At 42.8% G+C, this 19210-nt stretch overlaps 1 protein-coding gene across 1 annotated transcript in view; it reads left to right on the top strand.

The window, feature by feature from the left end:
* Positions 1–648: 648 nt before the first annotated feature.
* The window catches only part of LOC124219888 (protein Tob1), a 120153-nt gene continuing 101591 nt past the window's right edge, over positions 649–19210 (top strand). The window contains exons 1-2 of the mRNA XM_046628125.2: positions 649–1169; positions 17587–17660. The gene's annotated coding sequence lies outside the window, so the exon portion shown is untranslated. The remainder of the gene's footprint in view (positions 1170–17586; positions 17661–19210) is intronic.

Below are 19210 nucleotides of genomic sequence, written 5' to 3'. Positions count from 1 at the left end.
TCTTCATGCGAAATAAGTGCCTTTTTGTTAGAAATTTTTCGCACTTTCTTCAACTCTGCCGATGTTCGCCAATGTTTAAACAATAATTTTTTGTTAGGAAAACTGACAGAGCTATTTCTGCGACCGTTAAACAATATGTAAACATTTTATACATATATTTTTTTTTTACAATTTTATAACTAATTTTCGAAAAAAAATATCGCCTTTGGGGTGAATTTCACCCCGTGTGGCCGTTGCGCGATTCTACCCAGGTGCGACCCACCAGACTCAAGACTCAAATCATAATCCAGTCAGAACCTTTCCTTCTCAACGAAGTAAATATCGCATGTTTCGCTTTCGAGTAATAAGGGTGTTTCCTCGCCGCACTCCTCGCTGCATATTTAGGGGTTGGTCAGGGGCGTCGAGTGTCCAGTATTCGCGGGGCACCGTCAGGGGGTGCAGATTCAGCTCCCGCGTCCCGGGAGGGTGGATGCAGGGTGGCGTCGGTAGTATCGCGCCGGGATTTGCGCCGTCGTTTCCCGGGCAACGCGCAGTGACGTAACGCGTCCGACGGCGCTGCGTTCGGTACTGTTTGGTGACGTCACGAGAAATCTACGCCCGCGTTATATAGCCAAGAGGTTTCGCGCGGCGCGCGCTGTTCGCGTCGAGACGTCGAACAGGTTGTATCATCGTCTACGCCGCATAATCCTCGGTCAGCTAGTGCAGCGTGAGCACCACCCTTACACTCTCCGTAAAAACCGTCACGAAATCAGCTCCAGATACCAGTGTGAACCAGACGCCGTCTGAAAGACGTCCCATCGCGTCTAACCGTCATTTTCGTTGCTGTTCTCGTTATTGTTGTTGTTGTTGTTCACGTGGTACAGCGAACCGAACGCTGCGCGTTGTCCGACAACGGCAAAACAGCTTTATTCACTTGGCCGGTTTGTAGAGAAGGAAACAAGATCCTTTGTTGTCTCTCTCGTTAAACATCGGAGCAATAACAATCGTTCGATGACCGGTAATTCGTAATCGTAATTTCGTCTTTGAATTACTATCGACGTGCGTATGTGACGATCGGTTTCACTGTAAAATCGTTGTACCGAGGCTCGTTGTTGCATTCGTGATTTGATCCTGCACAGGCTATCCTCCCCCAAGAGAGAAGGACTCCACCGCTGAGCGCCAAGCGATCGGTGAGTAGTCTTTTCTCTCTCTCTGTTTTTGTCGTATGATTTTATGTTCCCGTTTTAATATACGATGATTCTCAACGTATTGTTTATTTATTTATTTAAAGTATAGACGGACAGATTACGTGTCCTTTGAAATATAAACTTGAAATGAACATCTGGCGCTAGGCCGTGTGCAAGGAAAAAATAATTGCCAATGTAGAAAAGAAATGCTTAAATAGGTTCAATAAATAATACAATAAAAATATTCAAAGAGTGGATCAAATACTAATCATGTATTAAATTATTGAACTCTCTTTTACAGTAAATAGATAGATGTCATGTAATTGTTGATTAAAAGGCTTGGTATTATTCACTTTTCTGTACACCTTTCTTTGCCTGTTAAATTACACATATTCCATTAAGTAACTAGATTAAGAAAATCACCGTTGAAACGTTTCACCCTGAACATGATATTCGCGATTGAATTATAATTGCTCACAGCACAGAGCCGGCGTAATTAATTATCCCAGATTATTGTATGCACCCGGATGCACGATTGTGTAAAGATTTATAGGACACGCGATATCGGTTGCGAGGAAACGAAATGGGTTCGAAATGATTGCGAGACAGGTCAACTTTCGCATTACAGTCGGAAGTAACGTGTGCTTAAAATTTCCCCATGAAACGCGCTTTTCCCCATTTCCATTGCAACGCTTCCGAGGAAATGAAATCAGGTATCCGAATAGCTAGGTTCAAAGGACCCCGAAAAAAGCTCATGCATCATCCGAAAGGGATCGGTAAGAAGCCGGGCTTACGCTTTGAAGGCCGGATTTTGCAGGGGAGAAAGGAGTCGTCTTGTTGCTTGAGCCAAAAAGCTTATTTCACTTCCAAATAATGCCGAACGACAAGCCCATTTTAAGTCGGAATTACGGGCTGACCTTGTATCGGAAATCGGGAAACACGGTTGGGAAGTCGTGTCAGAAATCAGATATCGCGGTGAAAAACAGTTCGAGAAATTCACGGAAAAAATCTCACATCATTTGTCTAGCGTCAAATTTTCAGATAATGATTGTTAATCGTAGAATTAATTTTACATTCAAGTCGAATTATTTACTCAGTGTCATTATATTACGATTTTTTTAACTAACCCAGAAGATTTACAATTAGAATCCTATTGCAATTTCAAAAGCATGTACGTATGGTCAGTGAATCAATTATTATCGAGTACCGACTATCGAGTATAATGTGAAATTATTTAAGCAACGGAAGATCGGATAAAATCAAAAAGTTTATCGGTTATTTTACCGTACGAATCTTCCGTACACGGAGGACAATGGATTGGTTTTTGAGTATTGAAAAAAGGCGTGACAGGGCCAATTTCATCGGGGTAAATGAATTTCAATCTCGGCTTCGGAACGAGGCGCTGAATCGCGGGTTCCATTTTATAACGAGAACGCTTCGGTCGTTTAGACTTGGAGCCACTGCTGCACGTAGGTGAAACTGTACCGAACTGAGTATATATATGTATATATTGGATAGCTATATGTGTTCAGAGTGGAACTGCATAACCAGGAAGTGTCTAGATTCGAGCCTGAGTTCTCTTCTCTGGTGCAGAGCAGCGGGTGTTTCGTTGTTCGTTCGTTGACGGGATATTCGAGAACAAAAGCTGTCGCAAGCAGTTTCACTGATTACTTCCGCGAGAGAGAGAGAGAGAAAGAGAGAGAGAATGAGAGCTCCGAAATAATGATACGTTTTAATTCAAATCTTGATGAAATCGCCGGCTGTCCGGGTTCCTTCCATCCCTCGTCTCCTTTTCCTGCACCCTCGGTGAACTGGAACTCCGGATAAATTTTCACCTTCCCGTATTTTCGGTTTCGTGGAACGCAGCTTTGGCGGTCAGGTGAGGAGATCCGTCGTTTGCCTCGTGCGAATCCAAAATGTCGCAAGGTAAAACATGGATTCGAAGATACGTTTCCAACGGTTAATAGGGGCGGTACCGCAAAGCGATGTCTTGTGCTTTTCAAGTCAATACGACGGGGTTGATATATGCGCGCAATTCGCACAGCAAAGTGGGATAGACGGAAAGTTAGCGGGACGGAGAAAAAGCATCGGAACGAAATTCTTGCGAGGAGCGTGTGCAGCGGCTAGAACTTTTCCCATTCCGATAACAAGTGCGAAACAACCATATTTTTGAAACCACAATGTGTACGGTCTACGCCGTTACCCTAATTCTGCAATATTGCCTTGAACTTTCCGTCATTTCCGGCCAACGGAAGCCACCAAACTGAGTTTAATACCGAACTTAGACTGGGAACGCGGTTCGCTATTCATCACAGTCCCAGCCACACCGTGTTGTCGTTTAAATTTCTGGATCCAGCAGGCTTCGGTCTAAGAGAGAGGATGCATTCATCTCAAAACTTTGTGCGGTTGGCAACGAACGACGGGTAATTATTATACAACAAAACCCGGTCAACGTATCGAGTTTATTCGGTGTAAACGTCATTTCAAACTCTTTTCATCCCGGGTCTTTCGGCACTTTATTTGTCGAAGGTACTTTTGTTTGACGAGAGAACCGTGATAAAATGGAACCGAGAAAGTACGTCACGCGTTTGTACACGCATACATTCAACGATTGGTTGCAGGGTTTAACTACTCGGGCTCAAAGATGTGAGGAATGCTTGATGATTAATCCGGAAGTAAAAAAGAGATGAAATACCGAAGAGGGTGAAAATTCACGCGTTCACATGGCAGCGCCAGCAGCAGCTGAGTTCAGGACTTTAAGGGTCGGTCAATGGGAGCAAAAAACGTTTTGTTAACACACGGTTAAAACGACTTCAAGCACACTGTTTGCGGGCACTACACAACTACTCCAGCCGAGGTTGTTGCTGTAGGTTGAAAATATTCTCCGGGAATCTCATCAGACCCATGCATACTACCACTACACACGTCCGTATAATACAGTCTGCAAGCAAGGTTCTTCGAGGTTCATTAAAACTTTAACGCAAGCATCTTATTTACGAAGCAGCATGCGAGAACTTGTCTCCAGCTCTTGGGACAACCCCATTCCTTCCAAGCGACACTTTCGCGCGAGTTTCCCACGTCGCAAGTCAAGTTATCGCAGAAAGTACCACATAACTCACTGTTTCGGTGGTTTGGAATTAATATCGTGTACTAAGTTTAACCAAATATTAGGGCAAATGCACCATGTCTCATCGTCAACTGTTTTCCATGCATCTTCTAATCACTGATCGATGTATTTCGGACTTTCCGTGGTAAAGGTTGATCGAAGTACGAGAACATAGTTACGCCACGGTAGCGAACCGAGTGAGGCTTACCATTGTAGCATTGTTAAAGTCGAGGAGGTAACTGATCAACGTGTTAGTTCCCCGATCGTCACGTATTTCACAACCATTTCATACCATTTTATACCTTTCCAGACTAGGTATTTCCCGCAAATTTCATACCGTTTTATCAGTGGTTACCCATCAGTTAGAATATTTTCTCGCCACCGTCGATAGTCTCTCTTCTATAAAAACAGGTTAATCCAAACGAAGCGGTGAAATCTTCTCCCTGCTTCACTCCGAACGTCAACCCAGATTAGCCAGAGAGTCTGACCTGGAAGAGATGGTGATTTATTACAGCTAGTGACCTTCGATGTTGGCGGATAATCCCAGCGAGTCGTTGCTAAAGTTTCGAGGTTAAATCGATTCGACGTTGATATCGGGACGCAGTAAGCTCATGGTGTCTGGTTTCAAGTTATGGATTGCGGTGTCACCGAAACGGTAGTTAAAGGTGAGCCGTGCAGCTGTCCGGGTTTTGTAAGGGAATACGGAGATGAGAAGCTCTCGGCCTCTCAGGCCATTCCTGGACTCCGAACATCTTTGAGAGCTTCGTTGATGCCAAATAGGGAAAACAGGGGATGAAGCTGCCGGGAGTAACGGCCAAAATGGCGGTCTCAAGCCTCGGCCTGCGGGTAATGTCGATATTTATTGCGCATGCGACTCCACTATACCTACATGTCATGTTCCGTGTGTACGCGCCTGCTGTTCTCACCTTACAGTTTTCGATTATCAATTTTCGATCGACCTCGGTTGTAGAAGCGTATAATCGTGACTCGAAGCGGAGTTGGAAGCATTCTCACCGGGTGAACACTGTGCCTCAACTATTCCTGTAAAAACTTTATCCGGAATTTGTAGGTTTTTACTTTCGTCAGTTATGTTATACTACACCACACCCATAAAATCGTCGATGTTTATTTGCCCCGTTGACGAATAACATTGCGTCTGTTAATGGTTCTAGTTTTATTCTACAGTTTTTGACTCGCGAATTTCTTTCACTCTGTCTCTCAAGTCTTACTCTTAAGTTCGTAACTCACGTACACTGTCCGTAATCATGGAACAACTGTTTGTAATGGTCCGCGTTTGGTCTAATATTGCGATAGATGTAAAATTAACTATCCAACTGTCTAGCTGCACAACTGTCTAACTATATAACTATCCAAGTATACGACTATCCAACTGCTGCAAAGTATCTAACTATATATCTATCTATCTATCTATCTCATTGTCTAACTATGTAAATATTTCTCTCTATTTTTCTTCGTCGCATAACTAACCGTTCATTCTCTCATGCCTTGTTCTTTGGGCCAACTTCTCTCCGTGCGAAATAACCGGTCTGCTGAACCGTTTAAAGAGAATTACCGCAGGATATTTCTTGGGCTTACGTTGAAAGCACGTTGAAAATTTCTCAAAAGCGGGATGCAATACGGTTTGCTTAATGCGGCTGCAGCTCGGCATTCCTCCCGCATCAAAGGAACTCCTATCCTCTTCTGCACGCTGGATAATCTTCATCCCGAGGCGCATTCTCAAAGCGCAACCATAGCTGCTCACCCGGATGCAGCTTCGCATCTCGTGCAGATACTTGCAGTTTCTGCATACGTAGATTATAGCTGTATGAGGATGAATAAGGCTAGTTCGGATTCGGTGGAGCTTACGAGGGATGAAAGCTCGAGGCATCTAATTCCCCCCGTGATCTTTCTGATGCGCGAATTATGTTCACCCGTCATTTTACGGATGATCAATTCTCATCCCAATCTGTATTACACCTTATACCAGGCACTCTGAATTTTTCACAGTCGCGATGCTTTTAAATCGGGGCGAGTGTTGTGTTTTTCTTTTCTTTATTCACCCGGGACGGAAACCAACCCCCCAAATAATTATCTCGCTTGATTTTCCTCCCTTGTGTAAGTTTTCCATGTAATGAATGGTCGGTACACCTCGTCGTCCGCAAGCTTTAACTACACAAGGTCACAGTGCCGACTCCCAAAACCTAGTTTATCGCCGGCCACGGCTGCTGTTGTTATTTTACCTCCTCGGCGATTCTAGATCTAAGATTTACGATCGATTTTTATGGATCTTGAAGGTCGCAAACGCAGCTGGCGCGACGGAAGCGGGATTAAAAGCTTTAACGAGCCTTGATTTATCCGAGGAAACGCGAGTTTTTTCATACTCACGTAATTCATTATTGTCTACAACATGTTTTCAAGATGATCGTGGATAATTTCAGGAAATCCGATTCATCCCCATGAATGTAGTAACAATACTTCAACTATCAAAGGGTGATTCTCTAACTCTATGAGCAGTTCTACAATTTGACACGCAGGCATGGCTTTCGGGTGAACTTGAAGCGTACTTTTCCTCTCTTAAGGCAGCGCGAGTCGGTTCTAATCCCTGTAACTCGAGGGGTTCAAATTCCGACACGTCGAGTACACCCTCCTCCACGTTCACCCTTCCAGAAGTCGGGAATCTCGAGTGTTCGGTCTGCAAGGTTGGGGTTCGTATCACAACGCAGAAGGCGCCCCTGGCCGTGGTGTGGCAGCAAATAGCTTAACCTTGACCTTTACTGCCCCTAGCGAGGTTGTATTTAAAGCCGGGGGAAGGTGGCGGCGGTTGCCGCTCCTCTCTCTCTCTCTCTCTCTCTCTCCTCTCTCTCCCTCCCGCTTTCTTGCCCCCATTCCATCGATCCCATCCGGGTCGATTCTCGACTTACAGACTTGTTTATAATACGTCAGAATTTTAACACATGTATACCTTCGTGCAATATTATATGTAGAATTTTATATAAACAGCAGGTGCTTTGTCAAAATTGCGTTTCGAATGCATTGTTTTTTATTTTTCTCTTGCCAGTGTTTCTTGAAATGCAGTGTTATTTCAGTTCGATGAAAACAAAAAATTGAAAATAACCCCGCGTTTATATTGTAATATGTATACACGGGCGAAAGTGAGAGGATCGTAATACAATAAAGGACGGCCTTGTCGCTGGTAATTTCGGTTGAAACACATCAGGCAGCTTGTTTCCCTTTGTGGCCGCTCGGCTGCGGTATACGCTCGTTGAAATACCTTTGAAAATTCGTGTATCATCACAGAATATTAACTTTCGAATACCGTGCCTTACTCGACGCGAAACGTTGCGACGGGGGGAGAAAATAAAGAGTCGTCCGTAAAAACTGTGCCACGAAATTTCTTCATCGGATTACAATTACGATGATTTTTCAATCATAAATAATGCTTCGGTACGGTAATTTGCTCGTTTTCATATCGACGAAGCAAAAAAATTATAGATGATTTTTTTCGCTGATACTTTTTTCTGATCCAAAGCGTCCCTCTCGTGTAGAATAATACAGGTACCTATAATATCTCTGACTATGTTAGTAGCCGGATGTGCGCTGTTGACATTCAGTGCTTAAACATTTTTTTCTACATCGCAAGAGACGTTTTTCGTCTTCGTGAGGTTTGGTTAAATTTTTTTAAACTTTGTTGTTCGGTCATGTTTTCGTTTCTACACACTTTCGAAGCGACGGTACACATCTTGAAACGAATTTCGGTCACGAGACGAACTCTGCACCCCGTTATATCGTAAACCTTGAACTTGCCACCCTTAACCTTTCGTGTTTTACCTCTAACCTTTCGTATCACTACGGAGCATGTAAATATGCACACTGCCAGCTGCAGCTGTAGGCGTTTCACGGTTAAAAGTATATCGTCATTTCTATTTCTGGTTTTATAGAAGGGAAATGTTACACTAAAAAAAAACCAGTACTTGAATCCAATAAAATAATTTACTCCCATAGTCCTCGAAAGACATTTCAGTATTTAAAATTATTAAATTATTCACTTCTAGCAAGAAAACTTTGTTTGAAATAGAATTATTTATATTGGAACAATCGTTTAGTTTTTTTTGAATTGACAAATTATCTGCTAAAGATTATTGAAATACATATCGTCTTGGATCCAATTATTGTACTTTTTAGGTATGAATTTTTAAAGCTCGGCTTAACTCGGTAAAGTCACGAGAAATCGAGCGTTTGAGTCGCACATTATTGTGCGGATGACAACTTTTGTAACAAGATGGTATTCTCCGGTTTTTGGGGCCACTGACTAAATATCTGAAATCAGATTTTGAAAATTCAAGATGGTGGGTCCAATATGGTCGACAAAACTTTATAACTTGATCGACTATGGTCAAAAAATTCCATGCAGGGATTTTCAGGGTCGCTGATTGGATTCGCCATACTGATTCTTCAAAATCTGATTTCAGATTCGTAATCAGCGACCCCAAAAACTTCCGAACAGAGTTTTTTTTCCAGATTCGATTGAATTTGAAATTTTCATCCGCCATACTGGATCCGCGATCTTGAATTTCTAAAATCAGATTTGTTGAAATTTATGTAAAACACGTAAACGTATAGAGGAGGTAATTTTCACGGAAATGAATGATTTCTTCAATTTTCACAATGTTTTTCAATCAATTTATTTCCAACAATAATATATTACATTGTTTTGTGTTGAAAACCTATTAGTATACTATCAGAAACAGCAAAAAATGGGTTGAAAAGTTCTCTAAACATACAATATAATGGATATAAAATCGGTGGTCAGAATATTTGCCACCATAACTCAAGGGGTTAAACGCAGCGTAACGACCGCGCCGCAGGTGCGATAAGATTTTCCCTAGCCAAAGTAAACAGCGGAATGGCAGCGTGCTTCGTTATTGACTTTTCGGTTCGACGCGGGGCTTTGTTGAATCGAATTTACCACTTTCCCTAAAATTGCCGAATCGCCTTTGGACCGTAAACTTGCTCGATTAATCCGAGTCTCTGCCAGGCCGCCCGCCTTGTCCGGATGCTATACCTACTGTTTAAACTATCGCAAACTCCTGCTGCCCGCGATTCCTTGGACCTGGGTTTGAATCCCCCCTCCCCGCACCTCTAAAGACGTGTATATCCAAGCGCGGACATCTGTTAATTAATCAGACGATGCCGATTTGGTTATACGCTCCAAAGAGCCCATCTTCCCAATCCTGTAGAATGAACCCTTCGCTTTATCGCTTGTAATTTAACCCTACAATCTGTTCGCTAATAAGACGTAAACTCGTTTTAACAGCCACTGGGAGTTGGGTTCTGTTTAGCCATTGATAATACAGGTCTGCAAAAAAATATTTTTTCTCAGCTGCATGGGATGTTTTTGGTAAATTTTATGTTTCCATTTTTTGAGTACTTTCCCCGGTTTCGGTAAATAAAAATCTAAAAAAAAAAACCGCTTAAAAAACATGTGCAGATTTTTGGAAGCAGACCTGCGTAATTCGTTTCATCCCCGAAATCAACCGGGTCGAAAAATCACAGCAATGAATTTTCATCCCCCCTCCCCTCTCGTGTTGAAAAATGTTTTCCAAAACAGCGGTTGGTTTTCACGAAAACACGACTGCGAGCTTCTCAATTTACCCTATTTTCTCTCCTCCTTATCTGAAGATACGCGCGGTGAAGAGAATAAGGAAGAATTTTTATGGCTGTATGTACGTGGATGCGTACATACATACGCCTATACATACCTATGGAATATAATACACGCAACGTCGTAACCGGAATCAAAACGCGAACGATAAAAGAGGCCAAGCATCAGCCCGAGGACGTGCTTCGTAAAACTACCCCTCTAGTTTCGAGCCTCAGCAGCGAGCTATAGATATACGTACATGGTAAATGGGCAGCGTCAGAGGGGCGCAGGAAGAGAAAACACACCCGAAGAAAAAACACAGCCTAGGTATCCGGGGCAGTTTTGTTTCGGGGCAAATTTCTACAGAAATTTGAGAAATCATCCGCTGTTGGAGTTTTTTGTCACGCCTTTCGCTGTACAAGATGGCGGTTTTCGGATTATATTTGCCGGGATGTGAATGCGGGTGATTTCGAGAGGCGCGCTTATGTATTGTACCTTTTCCACGGATCCGTTGAGCCCGGGGAATAAGAGACAGGCCTGAATGATGGGGGATTAAAGGTCCTTCTCGCCATCTTGACTGAGTCAATTAGATTGCTCGATAAACGTTATTCCTCCGGCCTTCTCCTTTTCCGCAAAACGCGCGGTCGATCTTTTCTTCGGTCTCGAAGCAACTTCGCTGCCGCTCTTGGATGTATACGTGTGTAACGTGTGTGTCTGCAAGTACATAGACACCCCGTCATATATTATGTGGAAGAGAGTTTCGGGATGAACGCTCATCCGTGGTTCCCGTTTGAGAAGATTGCTTTTCTCACGGCTGATTAAACCACCTGCTGGTGTAATTAATTTAACCTCTGCTGTATCACTAATTATCAAACATCTCTCTTCCGATTAGCGCTCCGTTGATTTTTCCTCCAATCCACACGCAGTACACCACATTTCCGTATACCGATTTTCGATTCCGATTTCCGTAAACCGAAAGAAAAGTTTACAGACTCTTTGATATCTATCGATTTCGTGATGTTCATGGATTATATAGCTTGAAGGGGACTTGAAAACAAACGAATCACTCAAAAACTACGGGGTCGATTCTCAAAGATAGGTAGAAGGCTGCGATTGATTCCATCGATGCATCGATTTCATCCACGAACTCGCTGGTTTACCGGAAGAAGCTGCAACGTCGGATTTAGCGCGAAAAACGAGACCCTCCGACTCTAGCAATAATCGACTTGTTCTGTTTTTCACGCCTGTGAGAAGTCTCTGCGAATCGGCTGTGCAGTTTTTGATCGAAACATTTGTTTTCAAGTCCCCCTTGAAGCTTCTTAATTCGTAGAAACCACGTAATCCCTTGATATAAAAAAATCCATTCACCCCTTTCGGAAGCCTATATCTCGAAACTGTTGATTTTTGGGACTCGTGTCCATGAGAACTTTGATATAACATACTGAAAATCCAGCCAATTGCTGCTCCTTTCCTAGGGGGGATATCAACACGAAATCTAAAGAATCAGGATCACGCAGCGTTCTTCACCAATCGAACAGGAAGTGGCGACTCGAACTGCACGTGTATCGTAAGGCAGGACGTGAAACGAGAGCACGATAATGGAAGACACGTTGAACGCGCTTTATGAGCGAAGCAAGGGGCTTTGCACAGGCGGTGAACTGCTGCAGCGAGCTGCATCATGTCGCGATGAAATCGTTGCAACAAATTACCCTAAATTGACCGCTGCTGCACTCGCTCTTGGGCCAGATATTCCACCCACACATATACAGGCGTTGCACATCCCAGTACCGACGCAGCTAATGGAACTCCGCTCTGCGTTGATGCGCAATCTGCGTCGTTGGACCATCGACCCCGTAAGAAATTTCCTAATCGTTGCAGGAAACGAATGAAGCCGTCCGTAAGCTGTCACTGCATAGACTGTTTTAAACCCTTCGTTGACACCCCGGCTCATTTTGAGCTAGACGAACTTTTCATTGCATGCTCACCATTCCATAATTGAAAATTTTCCATCATTTTTTTTAACGATTTAATATTATATCTTTCAAATTTCAATTTTACAGAAACATTAAGGGATACCTGAAGTATTTTATTGAATGTTTAAACTAAAATGAGCCCAAAGGGTCGTTAATGGCAGGTGGATGAAGCACCATGGAGGTCAAATCGACCCGGTGTGTCAAAATAGTGGCCAGAAATAAGTGTGTCAAAGAAGGATTGAGTAGGATATTATCAGTTTATTTTTCATGTGGATTACTGACGTTAATTGTCGGGCTCCGCTCTTGCCACGTGTTTCGCCAACCTCGTTGCAGCTTCCGCAACCTAATTGATAATCGAATCCGGCCACCTGCAGGGTACGTAAAACGCTCTGCTCGTTCCCCGGCGATTTTGAGCCAAACATCGTTAAACCCCGGAGGCGACTAGCGACTCTCACTGTGCACGTTCGCAAAGTGCAGTGCCAACCCGGATAAAGTGCATCCCTGCAAAGGCGCAATCCCTTTCCCGTAACTAGGTTATTCGGAAACCTCCAGCGGGTGTTGAACCTGCATGATCGAGTGCTCGAGATCAGGAACGCGAATTGAAGAGGAGAGGAGAGAAGAGAAGAGGTTCTGCTCTACCCTGATATACTTCTTTTCATCAGCACTGAAAACAAATATTGTGGAACAAACCATTAAAGACATCATCGAGACTACGAAAATGGTGAAAATTGTTTTCTCAACTTTTATTCAAGACCAAGAGAAACCATTAGGGGCATCATTGATACCATGAAAATGGTGAAAATCGTTCTCAGCTGTTATTCGAGAACAGGACAAACCATTAAAGACATCATTGAGATCATGATAATGGTGAAACGGTGATGGTTGAACCATGAATCCATCGTCACAATGATGAGCAAAAGTGTTCTAGGTACATGATTAAAGAAGCGGGCTTCGGAACCATCGGATCGCGTCGAATGGACTGGGCATAATTTCCTGGCAAGTCCCCTTCAGAGTTGGACGATTTCTTCCAGTGTACCGTATAGATTAGACCGCAGACAGCGGCGATGTTGACCCGGTCAGTGATAGCCTTGATTCCCAGTCCAGACTGTGTTCCAGGAGAGCCAGCGAAACTCGGTAATGAAATTCAGGTGATTTCAATATCGCGATTCGTGGAAGATACGACGTGGGTGCAGAGGATGAAGGAACCGGGAGTACGCAAATACGCCCGAGGGTGGCGAGAAGCAATGGATGTGGAGGCACGAGACTCGGTGCGGATGTAGTGGATGGTGGATGGTGGATGGTGGATGGTGGATGGAAGAGCACACAACCGGATGTATTCGTGCCGGGTATACATAGGCGGCACGCGAAGCAATATCGCGTGGGGTATTTGTTATTCCACGATTCATAACTCAGCCGTTACTCATCCCACGGCTTCGACCGCGCGCATGGCAGCTTTTCTCATCCGGTGTTATTTATGCCGTTCCATGCAGACGCGTTGCACAGAACGCCCGTCTCCGATCATCCATACCTACCATTTCCATTTCTAACCGTCTATCCTCAGTCGTTCAAAACTCCCGGATATCATGTTCTTTATCGACGTTTTCGAGATCTGATTATCCTTTGAGGTATTATACGCAGTCGGAAGGACGAAAAAAAGCGAGTTTTCAAGGATTTTCCGTGAAGAGACGTTTCGATTTATTAATATAAAAATTTATACACATATTGGGGTAACGTTGAACTTTGGAAATAAGAAAACAAAAAAGATTCAGTTAATATAAAGTAATATCTGGTCTTTGATCGAAGGATCGAACATTTGTCGGATCGTCATGAAATTTTCTGTGTACGTACTTGAACATAGCTACATTACGAAAGCGAATTAAAAAAAAAAAAAAACTATCTTTGAAACCCCTTAACACAAGTACGAAGTTCTCGATGGATTTGGCAAATCGAATCCACAACGGCTCCTCTCAAATTCTCGTCCCTGTTTCATCGACCCTGAACTTTTTCCCCCTTCGCGTCAGATCAAAGACCTTCTTCATCTCTGCGGACAGTGTTCAAAAGCCAATGATCGCCTTGATCAGGGTTCACCGCTCACCATCGGGCGAAAAATTGTGGCTAGGGTGCCACGAAGATATCTGTCTTTTTTCCGCACGTGGATTACAGACTGCACAAGGTGCTCGAAGCCGTCACTCACTTTGGCACCGACTTCAAAGCTCCGACACTTCTCTCTTCCGCATGTCTCGGTAAATTTTGCCTTGTCAGTGCTCGAGTATTATGCAACACACACACACACACACACGTCGGGCACGCTTCTATTACCTCTACACGCGATTCGACATTACACGGGGGATCAGCCCGCTTCAAAGGACGGCCATCGATTGACGTTCGTCGTTCGATGTTCGTCGAAAAATTTGGAAAACAAGGATGGTTTGTTACACGAACGCCGCTCTCGTCCATTCGTCGCCCCCTTTTACGTTTTAAATTTCAATTCAACACGTCGCTGGGGATTTTCGAACGTCGAAATTTCACATGGATACCTGAAAATATGCAGGAAGTTACGGGGCGACACGCTCCTTCACCAGGATTTTGGTAATATCGTTCGTCAATGTTACGGTTCGGTGGTAGCTGCTTGTAATTCTTCGAAAATTATTCACCCGCGGTTTTACAGTCACCTTCGCGAATGCCTTTCGCCTTCCGGATATCACACAACTCGTCGTTGTACGAAAATCGATAGCGGCCATTATCTGCTTATCCCCTTGAAATAAGTATATAAACGTTATTCCGGAAAAGGTGCCAATAAAAATAAATCCCCCATCCCTGCGGGGTGAAAAGGGCTTCCGGCGATCAATTCAAGGGGTGCAGCGAAACGTTTTGGAGGCGGTAATTTCCTTTTTCTACTCTTTTTTCGACGTTTCCCATACAGCCGCATGGCGGTAGAAATTTTACGAGAATTGGGGCAAATTCAAAGCATCGAAACCGAATGAATACTGGAAGGAATTCGGTTTGCACAAAAAAGAGATGAAGAAGAAAAAGTTTCTTTCAACGCTGATCTGCAGCCAAAGAGAATATATCACGGGAATTTAAATACGATAATTTATTTCCTGCAATTTTATTGCCAACTAGGAAGTTTATACCCCTATTCGCGAGGCCAGATAATGTCGCTAACGATTTGTACCTACTCGGTGGTTTGTTCTGAAGCTTGGGTTTGGAAAAGTTGGCGAAGAATCCTGCTGGGTTTATACGATACACAAGCTCGAGCTTGTAAAGAATAAAAGCACTCGCTTTTTATCGTCGTCATTTCTTTTTCGTCGACGAGCGTTTTATCCGATGCTCAAGTTACGACTTCACCTCTAATTTCCAAATTTGGCAAATTTTCGAGTTTGATCGTGCGGACACAGCTCGTTGAAATTTCGCAGTCACCGATACAATCAATCTCGAATAATAAAGCGAAGCTGAACATAAATCGAATTCGAAACAAGGGATGAATTTCGAAGAGGCAACGAAATCATCGCGAGTCTCCGCCGCTGACGAAACGACCCGATGTGTAATATCTTGGAGACATTAATATGCCAAAGACGATGATTAATGCCCAGAAGTTTGCGAAGACTCTTAAACCTCCTCGACGATTCTCCGCGGCGAATTCCAACCGCGAATTTGATAAAAATCTGCCATTACAACTCGCGGAAATGGCGAATCTGAGGTACTGTTTCAGAGCGATTTTCCTCGCTCGCTGAGATAACAATTAAACGAATGTGAGCTCGGTTAGCATCGATTTGAGAATATCGTTTGATATCCTCGTGAGGTTCGGATCACGTCAGCTGTGTGAATATAAAAGCACTGCAAAAACGGGGTGAAAATGTATAGGCAATATTTGCAAAATGGCGAAACGGTAATTCAGTACCAACCGTAAATATTGAAACGCGCTTTTACTTTGTGAAATTGTTCGACAAGCGGACACAGGTGCTCCAAGATTTTGGACGATCCGTTTGAAAATGGGGGTGCGATCAGCCCTTGATCGTATCAACTTAATTGACATTACGTGTTCGGATTAATTACCGGCAACAGAGGGATGATTAATCGCCGGCAATTACAGCCAACGAGTGAAACGCGAGTTCTGTTTGGCGGATTTCCATCTGCTCGCTCGAATTGCCACTCGAAAATGTATGTACGTGGACGATAATATCGCGGGAATATCGGAAGGGTGAAAATAGTTGTCGAGATGGTGTGCAAAGGACGTTGGGATATTTCGCAGGGTAGTTTGAGAATTTGAAATGTGGCGAAAGCGCCTGATCGCGAATTATTTGCTGGCGAAACTTGAAGCGAAGAAATTAAGCTTCGAACAAACAACAAAGTTTCGAATGGTCGGAAAGCCGGCGGATCAAAGTTCCGAAATTCAAGTTACGATAGAGCAAAATTGCGAATAATAAAGTTTCGATGGAGTAAAATTCCGAAAATTAAAATACACTTGCACAGCGTAGTTTGCTCAACGAGTGGGTGGAAAAAATGAGAAAAACCGAAAATCAAAATGAACGTTGAAATATCGAAACTCCAAAACAAAGATCTCATTTTCGCCCTTTCGGCACTTTGATGTTTGGCCAAAGTTTGATTTCTCTACCCCAAGTTTCGCCACCAAGCAATTCGGAATTTGGCGCCCTCGGAACGTTTCAAATTCGGAATTTCAACGACGAGACGATGACGAGCCGGGGTCCCGTCAACCTGACTAGGGATTAACCCAGCCTCCCCGTAATCGTGGTAATTATTTAATTGGGGGAGAAACCATTAAAGTTTATTAACCGCTTCCCTCCCTCGCCGCGCATCTCCAACTTAATTCTTCTCGAGGCGCGGCGCGAGGCGTGCCATAATTTTATATTTCGCGCCCCGGGATTATTATTCTGCGTTTTATTAATAAAGTCAATCTCGAATTCATTATCCGCAATGTCATCTCAGCTCAGCCTCGAGTCACGGAGACGAAGCCCGTCCATCGAGCCGCGTGCTGATTCTAATTGACGTGGATTTTAATTCGATTCAGGGGTTGGTTTCGTCACGCAGCCGAATTCTATAAGCGTAACGTTGATTCGGCGCTGCGAAAATTTGCAAAAATTTTCACTGAGGTTACACGCGTGTAATAAAGTTTTTCAGTAGAAAAGAATTACTCAAACAAGGATCGAACAATTCGAAATCTAAAATTCTCTAAGGGAGGGGTGAAAAAACCATCCAAGTATAATGAATCGAAGTACGAATTTTCTCATACTGTTCTTCCTCTTTTTTTCATTTCTCACTATCGTCGTTTTTATTATTATTTTTTTTTTTTATCTGTCCCGGATCGAAAAAAAGGGAGCGAAAATGTAGGGAGGTGGATGATAAATTATTCGACAGAATATACGGATGGGCTGCAGGAATGCGGCGAGTGTTCAACGGCCTCGAATTTTATAGGGAGAAAATTGCAAAATTTTCATCTCTCTCGCGTCGATTCGGCTCTTTTCCGATCTTTAACGCCGAATTTTTGAACGAGATCAATTCGCCGCGTAACAGATTCACGGTATGCCGCATTGCAGTTCATCTGCTGTTGCATAAGGGATGCAGAAAATATAGACCGCGGTAAACGAGAATCGAATAAATTCCATCACACGTTGTAATATGAATTTCAAATTCTACCGGCGAATATCCGAAATTGCATAATTTCCTTCCTTCTGTTCTCAGCTCTGCGGCCGTTCTCCATCGAAGCGTCGTTACAACAGGCAACCGGCAATTCCGAAAAGTCTGCTCCTGAGTCGGTGAGTGAAAAGTGAGAAAAAAAATTCTAATAATAATAATCTCCTAGGGCAAAGACGATTCTCAAATTGCGAGAGTGAAAAAATTTGATTTCAAACAGGATTGTTTATTACCAGAGCTCCGATTAATATGTAAATACATATTTTTGTGCTTAAATAATTTTCATTCCTTATTTGGTTTACTACACGAAGTACGATGTTTGAAATCAGAAAATGTAGTTTTTAGTTTCCATATTTCAGTTTTTCAAGTCTATTTTATACGTACATATTTTCTAACTTTGAATACATATTTATCCGGGTCCTATTTATTACAGACATATCATCAATTGTGTAAGAACATTATTACTGTTTAAAATTTAAACCGTTTACCACAATTTGTTTGTTGAAAATGCGACCGTGGATTGTTTTTTCTTTTTTTTTTTCACACTTCCGAGTCCCATCTTAATGAAGATTTCTCAAAATCCATACACAGGTATATTTGGCTCGGCTTCGATTCAATTTCCGTTCCTTAACGATCAGGTCGCTTGTAACTCCGGGCAACCGAGACAATGGCGTCTTGGTTAAACTTTCAAAATTACAGCAGACAATTATCGGAGTTCCCCGACAAACTGGAGGATGGACAGATGCACTCCAGCTGCAACTCCGCGAGATTTATATCACGGGCTGATTGCAATTCCCTGCTGAAATCGATTTCCCGTACCGCGGAGAATTCGCGCCGATGTGTAGCTTCAATTTTTTAATTTTCCGTCTATCGTTTTATTCCTTTTACAAGTAGGTATGCAAAAGATTAAAAGTAGAAAATATCATTGGATTAAATGACAGGAATTTTTACTTCCGGACCGCGTTTAACCCTTTGAGTCGCACGTTATTCTCCTGAGACAATTTTTATAAAAAAAAATGCTATTCACTGGTTCTTGGAGTCGATGACTAAGAATCTGAAATGAGATTTTTAAAATTGAAGATGCTGGATCCAATATGGTGGACGAAACATTATAATTTGATCGAATACGGTCAAAAAACTCCATGCAGAGGTTTTCAAGGTGACTGATTGGATTCGCCGTACTGATTTTTCAAAATCTGATTCCAGATTCGTAATCAGCGACCCCAAGAACTCCCGAACAGAAAGTTTTTTCTCCGGATTCGATCGAATTTGAAATCTTCGTCCGCCGTACTGGAACCGGAATCTTGAATTTTCTTAATCCGATTTCAGATTCGTAATCACCGATCACAAAAACTTGAAACTTGTGTAAACCGTGTAAACGTGTAGAGGGGCGACTTTCTCGGAAATGAATAATTCCTTCAATTTGCACGATTTTTCTCAAACTATTTGTTTCTAACAATAAAAATTTACATTATATCGCAACAATTACTCGCGAATATTGAAAACCCATTAGTATACTGTCGGAAATATCAAAAAACCTCTAAGAAATAGGTTAAAAAGTCCTCTGAATATACGAAAACAATGATATAAAACAAGTGGTAAGAATACTTGCCACTATGACTCAAAGGGTTAATTGTGGAGCTTTAGTACCGTCATTGATTTGCTCTAACAA

The sequence above is a fragment of the Neodiprion pinetum genome, chromosome 5 (assembly GCF_021155775.2).
Source record: "Neodiprion pinetum isolate iyNeoPine1 chromosome 5, iyNeoPine1.2, whole genome shotgun sequence".
Taxonomy (NCBI): domain Eukaryota; kingdom Metazoa; phylum Arthropoda; class Insecta; order Hymenoptera; family Diprionidae; genus Neodiprion; species Neodiprion pinetum.
The sequence above is the reverse complement of the archived record's forward strand: the minus strand, read 5'-3'. Positions and strand labels throughout refer to the sequence as shown.